Raw genomic sequence first — 14,521 nt, forward strand, 5'->3', positions numbered from 1 at the left:
AAATATTCAATAACAATACAAAGTACGGCACGGTAGACTACTTACAATGTCAACACAATACGTAATAGAACATTTTAATTGACAGTGTAGGCTATAAGCTAAGATGGAACATATAAATAGGTAAGAGAGTAATCCGAGTTAGAAACTAAGGTGACTAATTTAAAGAAAGGTGCACATGAGGTCAGAGAGACGGTTAAATATGATCTCAGCTGAAAGTTATGCACTTCAAAGCTGGCCGGAAATTGTACGAAGAGCAGCAAAACCGCAGTGAGCTGAGCCTGGGGCCCAGATTACATTATACAATAGTGTAAGTTGGCATCATTTAGGCGTGCCCCTGTGGCAGTGTTCTGTAACCTAAGCGTGTAATTGATGGGCCCCTTCCAGTTACACGCTATGGACTAGATTCTAGATATCCTGCCTAAAAAATTGACGCTGAAAAAAATTGCCTAGGCGTATTCTATAAAGCAAGCCTAAATTTAAGCGAACTTTACAGAAAATGCCTTAAGTTTCTATGCAGTCTATAGAAAAGGTGGAGCACCCATCTGTACAAATATATATATATTAAACATTTTTATTAGATATGAAAGATACAGCCAGCCAAAAAGGCAATGCAACAAAATAAAGCACAAAATACAATACACAAAGCCGAATTCAAGTTGTAAAATTAGTCCATAGAGGAGAGAAAAAATATATTTTTATTTATTTTATTTATTTAACACATTTATACCCCACATTTTCTCATTGGTTGCAGGCTCAATGTGGCTTACACAATATCATGGGCAGGCTGCAGTACAGTAATATATCATTGGACAATGTCATAGCAAAATGATAATCGTAAACGTATCATATAAAACTATAAAAGACAATAGAGAATAATAAAAGAACCTTGGGAACCATAAATTTTGCTGTTACAATGAATAAGCAAACTAAGTTACGTCTGGAAGGTAAGCCTTCTTGAACAGGGGGCTGTGCCAGAGCCAGTGGTTGGGAGGCGGGGCTGGTGGTTGGGAGGCGGGGACAGTGCTGGGCAGACTTATAAGGTCTGTGCCAGAGCCGGTGGTGGGAGGCGGGGATAGTGCTGGGCAGACTTATAAGGTCTGTGCCAGAGCCAGTGGTTGGGAGGCGGGGCTGGTGGTTGGGAGGTGGGGATAGTGCTGGGCAGACTTATAAGGTTTGTGCCAGAGCCGGTGGTGGGAGGCGAGGATAGTGCTGAGCAGACTTATATGGTCTGTGCCCTGAAGAACACAGGTACAATCAAAGTAGGTATACACAAAAAGTAGCACATATGAGTTTATCTTGTTGGGCAGACTGGATGGACCATGCAGGTCTTTTTCTGCCGTCATCTACTATGTTACTATGTATAAAACAATAAAGACAATAGAAGATAATAAAAGAACCTTGGGAACCATAAATTTTGCTGTAACAATGAATAAGTAAGCTAAATTACGTCTGGAAGGTAAGCCTTCTTGAACAGGGTGGTCTTCAATAATTTCCTGTAGATGGTTGTGAGTTGATTTTAAGAATTTAGGCAGTGCATTCCAAAGCTGTGTTCCAATGAAGGAGAAGCTGGATGCATAGGTAGATTTGTATTTGAGGCCATTGCAGTCTGGATAATGTAAGATTAAATAGGGCCGAGAAAAACTGTAACTATTTCTGGATGGTAGATCTATTAGGTTTGGCATGTATCCAGGGACTTCACCGTAAATGATCCTATGAATCAAGGTGCAAATCTTAAAGGCAATACGATCCTTGATGGGAAGGAAGCCAGTGTAATTTTTCTCGAAGGGGCTTGGCAGATTCAAATTTGATTTACCAAAGATCAGTCTCGCTGCTGTATTCTGTGCGGTCTGAAGTTTCTTGATTAATTGTATATAATATATTTTCGTCACGGGCAGTTACGCCAAGTAAAACTTGGGTGAAAATGCTGATGCTTAAATTAGACGTGGACCGGGTGTCTTCTATAACAATGTCCATACATTTTACTACTACTACTATTTAGCATTTCTATAGCGCTACAAGGCATACGCAGCGCTGTACAAACATAAACTGGCAATTAGTGCTGATTGGCTTAACTAATTAAATTGCACGCACAAATCCAAAATATGACCCAGGGTTAAACTGACCATTCGGGCAACCGGGCACTGCCTGAGGGCCCAGAGGCTCTGCCTGGTTGCCCTCCATTGCACACTACAGCCTCCCCCCCCCCCCTCCAGGGCCCTGGTGGGCTACTGGTGCTGCTGCTATTCTTCCTGGTGGCATAGCTGTGTTTTAAAAATGGCTGCCGAGACTACTGCAGGAAGTCTCAGTAGCCATTTTGTAAACATGGTGTCACACCAGCCGGGCAGAGTAGCGGCAGCAGGTGGGGCAGGAAAGGTGATTTCTTTCCTGCCCCCCCCCCCAAAGAAGCCACAGCCACTAGACCACCAGGGACCTTCAAAGTAGGGGGTGGGGGCACTGGTGGTGGGGGGAGAAGCAGCAGCATGGTGGGGGGGAGGGGGGAGGCGTACTCTCAATGCCTAGAGACCCAGAATACTTTGCCCCTGATATGACCAGATTTGCAAGCACAGCTTAAGTCGTGCTATATAGAATCTTGGGGGTATGTGACTTGCATGCTCGCATTGTAGATTACCACTGTGTCTGCACATAGCATTAATGCACGCGAACGTGACATTCAGAATTCTAAGTGTTACCATTCTATAAAGTTAGTATACAAATCACACTTATATTTAGGCACCAGAGTTAAAGAATTAGAGGGTTTGGTAGCTGAATATTGCTTCTTAACCCTATAAATGCCGGCTGTATCTCTGTCCCCATTGCTGGCCACTTCTAGGTCAAAATTTGACAGTCTAGCACAGTGCTCTTCAACCCTTTCCTGGAGGCACACTTGACCAGTCAGGGCTTTGTTACCACAATGAATATGCAGATGGTGACCCATTGTATGCAAACCCTATGCATATTCCAGAAAAGGGCTGCGGAGCACTGGTGCAGCAAGTTGAAGGGCCCAACCTCGATCAGTCTTTTGAGCCAATGCTCAAAACCTAACACTAGCACTGGACTAATGCTGGCATTAAAGTGAAAGCACACATTGGTGTCTGTTTTCTGCGCTTAAATTTTGAAAAGGTATATTTAAAGCACAGAAGAATGGTGCCAGCATGTGATTTGCTTCTGGGTTTGCCTGGTACATGTGTACAAGAGCTGTGCTGATTGCAAAACCCATGTGTGAATGCCAGCAGCGTGCATATTATTTGTATCTTTTTACATGGAAGCATAGAAAAATGTAGGCAGATAAAGACCATATGGCCTGCCCAGTCTTTCCATCCAGGCCATCTACTCGCCCTGTCGCTCCCTTAGAGATTCCCAAGCTCTCTCAAATTCAGATGCTGTTTTTTTTTTTAATTATCTCCACCACTCCCACCTGGATGCCGTTTCCACAAATTCAAAAACAACAAAACAAGCGGAAGAAATCCAGAAAAACCAGACTAAAGCCACATGATAAAAGCGCCAAAAACAGAAAATTTTATTAGGACCCTACACGGAGCGAGCGAGTTGTGTCACGGGAGACGGGGATACAGGAGAGCGGAGAAGCAGAAGCTGCGGGATTGTTGGTGGGCAGGCCTCAGTTATTGTTTGGGTAGTGCTTTGCAACATACGATCGAAATCAGGTGCCTTGGAAACTTTGAGAAATTTGTGACATGGACACTTAGCGCACTAAAATTCATCCTTTTGTTAGCAGCCAGGACTGACTGACCAGGTGAAGGAACGAAGTGAGTATGTCATTCCGGCTTAAGAGACTGCTGTTTCAAGAGCCCAGTTACATTTTCAGTAAAGTGGTCATCTCACCTCGTGAGAACATTTGAAGGAATATCCATATTCAAACATGCGTGGGATAAACATAAAGGAATCCTGTTCAGAAGGATGGATCCTAAGGAGCTTAGCCGAGATTGGCAGAGCCGGTGGCAGGAGGTGGAGATGGTGCTGGGCAGACTTATACGGTCTGTGCCAGAAAGGGCTGGGCAGACTTATACGGTCTGTGCCAGAACCGGTGGTGGGAGGCGGGGCGGGTGTTGGGGGCGGGGATAGTGCTGGGCAGACTTATACGGTCTGTGCCAGAGCCGGTGGTGGGAGGCAAGGATAGTGCTGGGCAGACTTATACGGTCTGTGCCAGAACCGTTGGGAGGCAGGGCTGGTGGTTGGGAGGCGGGGATAGTGCTGGGCAGACTTATACGGTCTGTGCCAGAGCCGGTGGTGGGAGGCGGGGATAGTGCTGGGCAGACTTATACGGTCTGTGCCCGGAAAAGGACAGGTACAAATCAAGATAAGGTATACACAAAAAGTAGCACATGTGAGTTTATCTTGTTGGGCAGACTGAATGGACCGTGCAGGTCTTTTTCTGCCGTCATCTACTATGTTACTATGTTACTATGTAATTTGAAGACCCCTGAAGAAGGCCTTTTCAGCCGAAACACGGACCGTGTAGGGTCCTAATAAAATTTTCTTTTTTTGGTGCTTTTATCATCTGTGGCTTTAATCTGGTTTTTCTGGATTTCTTCCGCTTGTTTTGTTGTTTTGTGCTTTTTTTTGCGGGAGATACGGACTCTCTTCGTTGTTCTTGGACATTCGTTTCCACAAATTCACCACCCCGAGGGGAATGGGTATGACAGGAAGGTGAAATTTCTTACCTGTTAATTTCCTTTCTTGGATTCTGCTATACCAGTCCAGTACCCACCCAGGAAGCTTGAGGAATCTCTGGTGGAGCCTGTCTTGCTTTAATTGCCTCTAATAAAGGTGGGGGGTGGGGGGGAGGTAAAGTAGGGGTTACCGCAGAGGGTCAACGTTGGGAGGTTCCTTAGTGTCCATGTATAGGTTAATTCTGAGTATAGTTGCTTCAGCATTACAGGCTGCACCACTCCTTAAAAGGGTGATGCCGCTATAAAGTTCAGCTTCTCTACCTCCACTCCATGTGCGCAGCGATTAATTCTTTCCGAGTTGACCAAGTTGGAAAATCTATGGTGGACCTACTCTTAACCTTTCTCTGTTCACACTTCCTTTTTCTTTTAGCACCCTATAATTTCTCTTGTTCTCATTGTGCACACTTTTTCTACCTTGATTTTTTTCCTTCATATTTTAGTTGGGGTTATATAATAAATTTATTTATTTATTTAAACTTTGAAGATGGCTGCTGGCTTGCTAAAGCAGCAGTGCACAAACTGGTTTGCGATCGTGCATGCAGCTCCAGCTCCAGTGCATGCAGAAATAATCTGCTCACAAAAGCAGCATCGGAAGGGTGGCAAAAGAGCAGCGCTCATAGAAAAACAGGTTTCACGTAAAGGAGCGTCAGCGTGCACAGGACAGGAGGAACAAGAACAGCAGGGCAGGAACGCGGTGGCACCAGAGACGGCGCTGAAGAAGGCTTCAGCTGGCGTGGGTTGGAGACCCCCGCCAGCCAAACCAGGGGCCCGGACATTTTGCGGAGGCCCAAGCTCCCCCGTAGCTACGCCCCTGGCGGTAACCCTACCTCCACTTTGTAAAAGGGCCCCATAATGTTTAAGAAGACAATACTTGTAAATGTGCACATACAATGGATAAATATAATCAATATGTATAAAAATAATCAATCTATACAAATGAGACGTGTCCGACTCACCCGCAAATGCGCAGTAGAGCCCGAACGTTGAGATGGCAAAACTCCAAGCCCCGCCTCCACTAGCTCCAGAACCAGAAAGGAGGAGGAGTCAGAGGCAGGGCGAGGGGCGGAGAGTACACAACACAGCCAGAACGTACGTGGAGAGAGGACGGGGCGTGGGAATCGGAGGGGGAAGGAGGAACGACTGAAGGCCCCCCTCCCAACGTTGCTGCCGCCGCACCCGCTCCCCTCCTTCCCAGCCCCCCTGCACTGAGATGACAGCGCCTCTCACCTCCCTGTGAAAGCGCTGCAGGCAGCAGAAGATCGCTTTCACACGGAGGTGAGAGGTGCTGTCATGTCAGTGCAGGGGGCCCGGCATGGAAGGGGGTGGGAGCGGCGGCGAGGAGGGTAGCTGGACATAGGGGGAGGGCAGGGGAGAGAGGAGGGCAAGGGAGAAAGCAGGGTTGGTGGACGGGGGGGGGGGGCCAGGGGAGAGAGGAGGCTGCTGGACATGGGGGGAGGGCAGGGGAGATAGCAGGGTTGGTGGACGGGGGGTGACCAGGGGAGATAGCAGGGTTGGTGGACGGGGGTGACCAGGGGAGAGAGGACTGCTGGACATGGGAGGGCAGGGGAGAGAGGAGGGTTGCTGGACATGGGGGAGGGCAGGGGAGAGAGGAGGGCAAGGGAGAAAGCAGGGTTGGTGGACGGGGGGGGGGGGTGGCCGGGAGAGAGGAGGGCTGCTGGACATGGGGGGGGGCAGGGGAGAGAGCAGGGTTGGTGGACTAGGGGGAGGGCAGGGGAGATAGCAGGGTGGGTGGACGGGGGGAGGCCATAGGAAAACAAAAAACTCGCTTGTTTTAACAGGCTTAACGGCTAGTAAAAACATAAACACTAATATGGATGAATGCATATTTGAACTGTCAAAATAAAGCGCAATATGTGTAAACCACATGAAGGTAATTAAATAAAAGAGGACTGTGCTCAGAACAGTACAAACATGATGATTCAATGAAATGAACTCATACTGTATAGAATGTAATAAGATGAAACGGGACTGTTACATGTAAGCTGTCTATGTAATATATGTGTGTTTAAAAAGGCTTGTAAAAACCTGATAAATAAGTGTATCTTAAAAATATTATATGGACCGGATAAAAATATAATAGAGGAACTATATGGCACCGCTAAAGACAGATGAAATAAAAGGTGTATGTAAGCTAAAATGCATCTACCCAAAGATACATCTAGTGGTGCTTTAGAAATGATAAGTAGTAGTAGTAATATCATTGTAAAGTCCAAAAAGAAGATGGATTATAAGTACGAATGATAGTTTCATTGTTGAGTCCAGAGGGTGTAAATGTATTGAATTTGAAGATCCAAACATTTAAGTTTATCCATGGTTGGTGAGCTGTATTCCAGTGACTTACAAGGGGGTACGCTCTCGATATTTCTGTTGATACAGCTACGATGCTCTATAATTCGAGTCTTAATCATTCTGTTTGTTTTTCCAATATAGAGCATTGATCAGGGTGTTAGGTTTTCAAGGCAGAAACTGGATTTGTGAGCCCTTGGACCTCTGCCGAGGAGCGGCAGTGGCAGGCAAACCGCCCCCAAACCAGAGACAAGGCAGAACAGGACTGGAACCCCGGACTGGAGTTGCAGCCGAGGCAAGCAAGCTGGAACAGGCAGAGCAGAAACAGCTAGACTTCACCTGCACTTGACCGCCGTTCCCCAGGAGTTGAGGCCCTAGGTGCGGGCGGCCGGCAGGACTTACAGGACAGGGCAGGAAGGATACCAACTAAGCTGAACAGGGATTGAGGGTCAAAGGGGAAAGGAATATACATTGGAAGCAAGACAGAATACTGGTCTAGGACTCACAGACAGACAATACAACACTAGGCAGGAAGTGGACAGGCTAAAGGACAAGAACTGAAAGCTGCCAGGCAGCCACTGAAAAGGGTACAAAGACAGGTAACAGCAAGGACTGAAAGCTGCCAGGCATCCTCTAGGGAAAAACACAGACAGGAAAGAATCAGGACTGAAAGCTGCCAAGCAGCCACTAAGAAAGAAACACAGACAACCAAGAACTAGAGAAGGAATACAGACCAGAAACAAGACTAGGAACTAAGCAATAAAACCAAAACTACACACAAGCTAACTAGAACCAGACAAGGAACTCAGACTAGAAACTGGAGTAGGCAGAAGTGCACAGAGCACACCAACATACATAAGTACATAAGTACATAAGTAATGCCATACTGGGAAAAGACCAAGGGTCCATCGAGCCCAGCATCCTGTCCACGACAGCGGCCAATCCAGGCCAAGGGCACCTGCAAGCTTCCCAAATGTACAAACATTCTATACATGTTATTCCTGGAATTTTGGATTTTTCCAAGTCCGTTTAGTAGCGGTTTATGGACTCATCCTTTAGGAAACCGTCTAACCCCTTTTTAAACTCTGCCAAGCTAACCACCTTCACCACATTTTCCGGCAATGAATTCCAGAGTTAATTATGTGTTGGGTGAAGAAAAATTTTCTCCGATTTGTTTTAAATTTACTACACTGTAGTTTCATCGCATGCCCCCTAGTCCTAGTATTTTTGGAAAGCGTGAACAGAAGCTTCACATCCACCTGTTCCACTCCACTCATTATTTTATATACCTCTATCATGTCTCCCCTCAGCCGTCTCTTCTCCAAGCTGTATAGCCCTAGCCTCCTTAGTCTTTCTTCATAGGGAAGTCGTCCCATCCCCGCTATCATTTTAGTCGCCCTTCGCTGCACCTTTTCCAATTCTACTATATCTTTCTTGAGATGCGGCGACCAGAATTGAACACAATACTCAAGGTGCGGTCGCACCATGGAGCGATATAACGGCATTATAACATCCTCACACCTGTTTTCCATACCTTTCCTAATAATACCCAACATTCTATTCGCTTTCTTAGCCGCAGCAGCACACTGAGCAGAAGGTTTCAGTGTGTTATCGACGACGACACCCAGATCCCTTTCTTGTCCGTAACTCCTAACGTGGAACCTTGCATGACGTAGCTATAATTCGGGTTCTTTTTTTCCCACATGCATCACCTTGCACTTGCTCACATTAAACATCATCTGCCATTTAGCCGCCCAGTCTCCCAGTCTCGTAAGGTCCTCTTGTAATTTTTCACAATCCTGTCGTGATTTAACGACTTTGAATAACTTTGTGTCATCAGCAAATTTAATTACCTCGCTAGTTACTCCCATCTCTAAATCATTTATAAATATATTAAAAAGCAGCAGCGGTCTAGCACGGACCCCTGAGGAACCCCACTAACTACCCTTCTCCATTGTGAATACTGCCCATTTAACCCCACTCTCTGTTTCCTATCCTTCAACCAGTTTTTAATCCACAATAGGACATTTCCTCCTATCCCCCTCCAATTTCCTCTGTAGCCTTTCATGAGGTACCTTGTCAAACGCCTTTTGAAAATCCAGATACACAATATCAACCGGCTCCCCTTTGTCCACATGTTTGTTTACTCCTTCAAAGAATTGAAGTAAATTGGTCAGGCAAGATTTCCCCACACAAAAGCCATGCTGACTTGGTCTCAGTAATCCATGTCCTTGGATGTGCTCTGTAATTTGTTTTTAATAATAGCCTCTACCATTTTCCCAGGCACCGACGTCAGACTCACCGGTCTATAATTTGCCGGATACCATGGACCTTAGACGATGCAAAGGTAAACACAGAAGTTTCCAGTGGTTAATAAGCCCATCAGCAGCTGAAGTTCACTGCAGGAATCACAAGGATTAATAGCTACGGGTGCTATACAGGCACAAACAAGAAAGCAAGTCTGGCAGCCCGGAAGATCCGGACCGGACTGGGCTGAAGTCTGGAACGTGTGACAGTCCATAGCAGCCACTGGTTCTGGCCACCAGAGGGCGAGGTGAGCACAGACAAGGAAACAGTCACCATCATGACACAGGGACACTGAATAATATAAACTACGCAAGATGTATTACAATTCAATGTATGTTGCAATGTGTGCCTCTCTCGTGTTACTGTACATATGAAAATAGATGTTTCCCAGGCATGCGACAAACGCTACATTTCCCGCATTTCTAATCATCCCAGAGGTGTATGGAGTCCAATATGTAGTTCCGGTAGAGTATCTTGCTAAAGATGTAAAAAGACTGGAAGTGGTGCAAAGAAAAGCTACAAAAATGATATGAGATTTGCATTGGAAACCATATGAGGAGACTTGCCGACCTGAACTGTATACTACTACTATACTACTACTAATTTAGCATTCTATAGCGCTACAAGGCATACGCAGCGCTGCACAAACATAGAAGAAAGACAGTCCCTGCTCAAAGAGCTACAATCTAATAGACAAAAAAATAAATAAAGTAAGCAACCAAATCAATTAATGTGAACGGGAAGGAAGAGAGGAGGGTAGATGGAGGCGAGTGGTTACAAGTGGTTACGAGTCAAAAGCAATGTTAAAGAGGTGGGCTTTCAGTCTAGATTTAAAGGTGGCCAGGATGGGGCAAGACGTAGGGGCTCAGGAAGTTTATCCAGGCGTAAGGTGCAGCGAGACAGAAGGCACGAAGTCTGGAGTTGGCAGTAGTGGAGAAGGGAACAGATAAAAGATTATGATCTTATCCAGGGCGGAGTGCACGGGAAGGGGTGTAGGGAAGGACGAGTGTGGAGAGATACTGGGGAGCAGCAGAGTGAATACATTTATAGGTAGTAGAAGAAGTTTGAACAGGATGCGAAAAACGGATAGGGGAGCCAGTGAAGGTCTTGAGGAGAGGGGTAGTATGAGTAAAGCGACCCTGGCGGAAGATGAGACGGGCAACAGAGTTTTGAACCAACTGGAGCAAGGGAGAGGTGACTAAGTGGGAGGCCAGCAAGAAGCAGATTGCAGTAGTCTAAACGAGAGGTGACAAGGGTGTGGATGAGGGTTTTGGTAGAGTGCTCGGAAAGAAAGGGGCGGATTTTACGGATGTTGTAAGAAAGAAAACGACAGGTCTTGGCGGTCTGCTGGATATGAGCAGAGAAGGAGAGAGAAGAGTCAAAGATGACCCCAAGGTTTCGAGCTGAGGAGACAGGGAGAATGAGAGAGCCATCAACAGAAATAGAAAACGGGGGGAGCGGGGAGGTGGGTTTGGGGGGGAAAAGGAGAAGCTGGTTTTGGTCATATTTAATTTCAGGTGGCGTTGAGACATCCAGGCAGCAATGTCAGACAAGCACGCTGAACTTTGGTTTGGATGCAAGGTGAGATATCAGGGGTAGAAAGGTAGATTTGGGAGTCATCAGCATAGAGATGGTAGGAAAAGCCATGGGATGAGATTAATGAACCAAGGGAAGACGTGTAGATAGAAAAGAGGAGGGGACCAAGAACAGAACCCTGAGGTACGACGCGACAGGCAGAGGGATAGAAGTAGAAGAGGATCCACCAGAGTGAACACTAAAGGTGCGGAGGGAGAGGTAGGAAGAGAACCAGGAAAGGACAGAGCCCTGGAATCCAAGTGAGGACAGGGTATCGAGAGTATGCTGTGATCGACAGTGTCAAAGGCAGCGGAAAGATCAAGAAGAATGAGGATGGAATATTGACCTCTGGATTTAGCCAGTAATAGGTCATTGGAGACTTTAGTAAGCGCAGTTTCGGTTGAGTGGAGAGGGCGAAAAACCAGATTGTAATGGGTCAAGAATAGCATGTGAGGAGAGAAAATCAAGGCAGCGGCGTGAACAGCACGCTCAAGTAATTTGGAGAGAAAAGGAAGGAGTGAGATGGGTCGGTAATTAGAGGGACAAGTAGGGTCAAGTGAAGGCTTCTTAAGGAGAGGTGTGACCACAGCATGTTTAAAGGCAGCAGCACAGTCGCAGTGGAAAGTGAGAGGTTGAGAATGTGACAGATAAAAGGAATAAGAGTAGGATAGATGGCATTAAGAAGGTGGGTGGGAATGGGATCAGAGGAACAGGTGGTACATTTGAGAAGAAAGGAAAGTGTAGTTTCCTCAATAGTAACTTCAGGAAAGGAGGAAAGGGAATGAGGGGAAGGAGAGAGAGGGGAACAGACTAGTGGAGGGAGAGCTGGTGAGGTAGAGAAAGCAAGGTTTATCTTTTGAACCTTGTTGTGAAGAATTCAGCAAGGGTCTGAGGAGATAATGAAGGGGGAGTTGGGGGAGGGGCACCTTGAGGAGAGAGTTCAATGTGGTGAAGAGAAATCGAGGATTAGAGCCAAGAGAGTTGGTTAGTTGGATATAATAATCCTGTTTGGCATGTAAAGAGCAGATTGGAAGGAGGTCAGCATGAACTTAAAGTGTAAGAAATCAGCAAGGGCCAGAGATTTCCGCCAGAGGCGTTCAGCGGAGCGGGTACAGGAACGTAGGTAGCGGATATTAGAAGTCAGCCAAGGTTGGGGTTTTGTACGCCTTACAGGGCGGGTCATCAAAGGTGCAAGAGTGTCTAAGGCAGAGGATAGAGTATTGTTGTAAGAAGAAACAGCCTCGTTGACAGACGTGGATGGTGCCACGGTAGAGAGGAGGTTTGAAACATGGGAGGATAGAGATGAAGGGTCAATATCGTGAAGATTCCTAGATAAATTAGATAGGATAGGATGGGACTGAAGGGAGGAGATTTAAGTGTGAAAGTTATAAGATGGTGATCAGAGGAAGGATGATCAGAGGCAAGGAAACTAGAAGGTGAACAGTTTGAGGAGAAGATGAGATCAAGACAGTGACCATTTTGATGAGTGGGGGAGGTGGAGCATAGTTGGAGATTAAAGGACGACATTAAAGCGAGTAACTTGGAATATAAGAGTTGGAAGGATCATTAGCAGGAATATTAAAGTCACCAAGGATGAGAGAGGGGGAGGAAGGATCATGGAAGAAGGCAAGCCAGGCATCAAAGTCACTGAGAAAGGATGAAAGGGACTTATCAGGGGGATAAATGACCGCTATTCGAAGAGGCAGAGGAGAGAAAAGGCAGATAGAGTGAACTTCAAAGGAGGAAAAACAGTGAGATGAGGTGAAGAAGGGGTTGAAATCTGGAGGAGGAGAGAGAAGTAGTCCAACACCGCCCCCACGGCCAGCAGGTGAGGAGTATGTGAAATAGATAACCGCCATGGCACAGGGCTGCGACTGAAGCAGAGTCATCAGGGCAGAGCCAGGTTTCTGTTATGGCGAGCAGATGGAGGTGACGCGAGATAAAGAGGTCCTGGATATAGGGGAGTTTGTTACAGATAGAGTGGGCATTCCATAGGGCGCAAGAGAAGGGCAGAGAAGAGGAGGGGAGTAGAGGAATAGAGATGTTAGAGAGGTCACGGTGAGATCTGTACCTTGGAGGAAAGGAGAAACAGGGTGACATGATACAGACGTTCAAATATTTGAAAGGTATTAATCCACAAACAAACATTTTCTGGAGACGGGAAGGCGGTAGAACTAGAGGACATGAATTGAGGTTGAAGGGGGCAGACTCAGGAGTAATGTCAGGAAGTATTTTTTCACGGAAGGGGTGGTAGGTACGTGGAATGCCCTCCCGCGGGAGGTGGTGGAGATGAACTGGTAATGGAATTCAAACATGCGTGGGATAAACACAAAGGAATCCTGTTTAGAAGGAATGGATCTACGGAATCTTATTGGAGATTGGGTGGTGACGTCGATAATTGGGAAGCGAACGGTGCTTGGCAGACTTCTACAGTCTATGCCCTGATCATGACTGAATAGATAGGGATGGGCTGGAGTGTAAATTTTAAGGGGCTTTGACGTTAGCTTCAGAACCTTTAGTACAAGAACAGTGCTGGGCAGACTTCTACGGTCTGTGCCCTGAGAATGGCAAGGACAAATCAAACTTGGGTATTATTATAAAGTATCACATACCATGTAAATGAGTTTATCTTGTTGGGCAGACTGGATGGACGTTCAGGTCTTTATCTGCTGTCTCATTTACTATGTTACACTTTGGGGTTCTACATGGAATGTTGCTACTAACTGGGATTCCGGAATCTTGTAACTCTTTAGGATTCCAGAATCTTCAGAACTTTTAGTACAAGAGAGTGCTGGGCAGACTTCTACGGTCTGTGCCCTGAGAATGGCAAGGACAATCAAACTCAGGTATACATATAAAGCATCACATACCATGTAAAATGAGTTTATCTTGTTGGGCAGACGGATGGACCGTATAGGTCTTTATCTGCCGTCATTTACTATGCTACTATGTTGGTGTTGAGCCAGTTGTAAAATATTTCAAGAGTATCAGAGTCACCTTCCCATAGAATGAAAATGTCATCTATTACCTCTTCTAAATTGTGATATGATGCAAAATAGGGTTTTCATCCAGCTGTTCCTTTTCAAATTGGGCAACGTAAAGATTGATCAGATCCAGAGCCATAGAAATTCCCATCACGGTGCTTTTGACTTGCTGGTAGAAGGTATTTTGGAAACAAAGTAATCTTTGTTAATGCGAGCGTGGCGCATGTGAGAATGAGGTGATTTGGGATTCGTCTGTGTCTGCTTGTTCCTTGAAGTATTTTCTCTATTATGGTCAAAGCTTCAAGTTGTAGAATATTGGTATAAAGAGATTCAATATCTACGATTGGGTATCGTGAGTGAACCGTCATATGTCCTGTAGTATTGACCATGTGTGTTATAAACGAACATGATATGATGGGATCGATGGGACAAATGGCCTTAGAAAAAAAATTGACCAAAATGGATAGTGGCTCTAAAAACCATATTACCAGGCTATCGACCTGTATCTTGTGTATCTTTGGTAGCTCAGATAGTGTGGGAATAACTGGATTTTGTACTTATAGAAAATTCTTTTTTGTGTGAGAAATCCCATCTTTGATGAAATATTGATCATTAATTGATGTCAATTTGTATATCTTCAGTTGGAACACACTAGACTGA

The 14,521-nt window shown here is 45.8% G+C and overlaps 1 pseudogene; it reads left to right on the top strand.

Annotated features, from left to right (window-relative positions):
* The first annotated feature begins 218 nt into the window (after nt 1-218).
* The window catches only part of LOC115469745, a 52,941-nt pseudogene continuing 38,638 nt past the window's right edge, over nt 219-14,521 (top strand).

The sequence above is a fragment of the Microcaecilia unicolor genome, chromosome 4, assembly GCF_901765095.1.
Source record: "Microcaecilia unicolor chromosome 4, aMicUni1.1, whole genome shotgun sequence".
Classification (NCBI taxonomy): domain Eukaryota; kingdom Metazoa; phylum Chordata; class Amphibia; order Gymnophiona; family Siphonopidae; genus Microcaecilia; species Microcaecilia unicolor.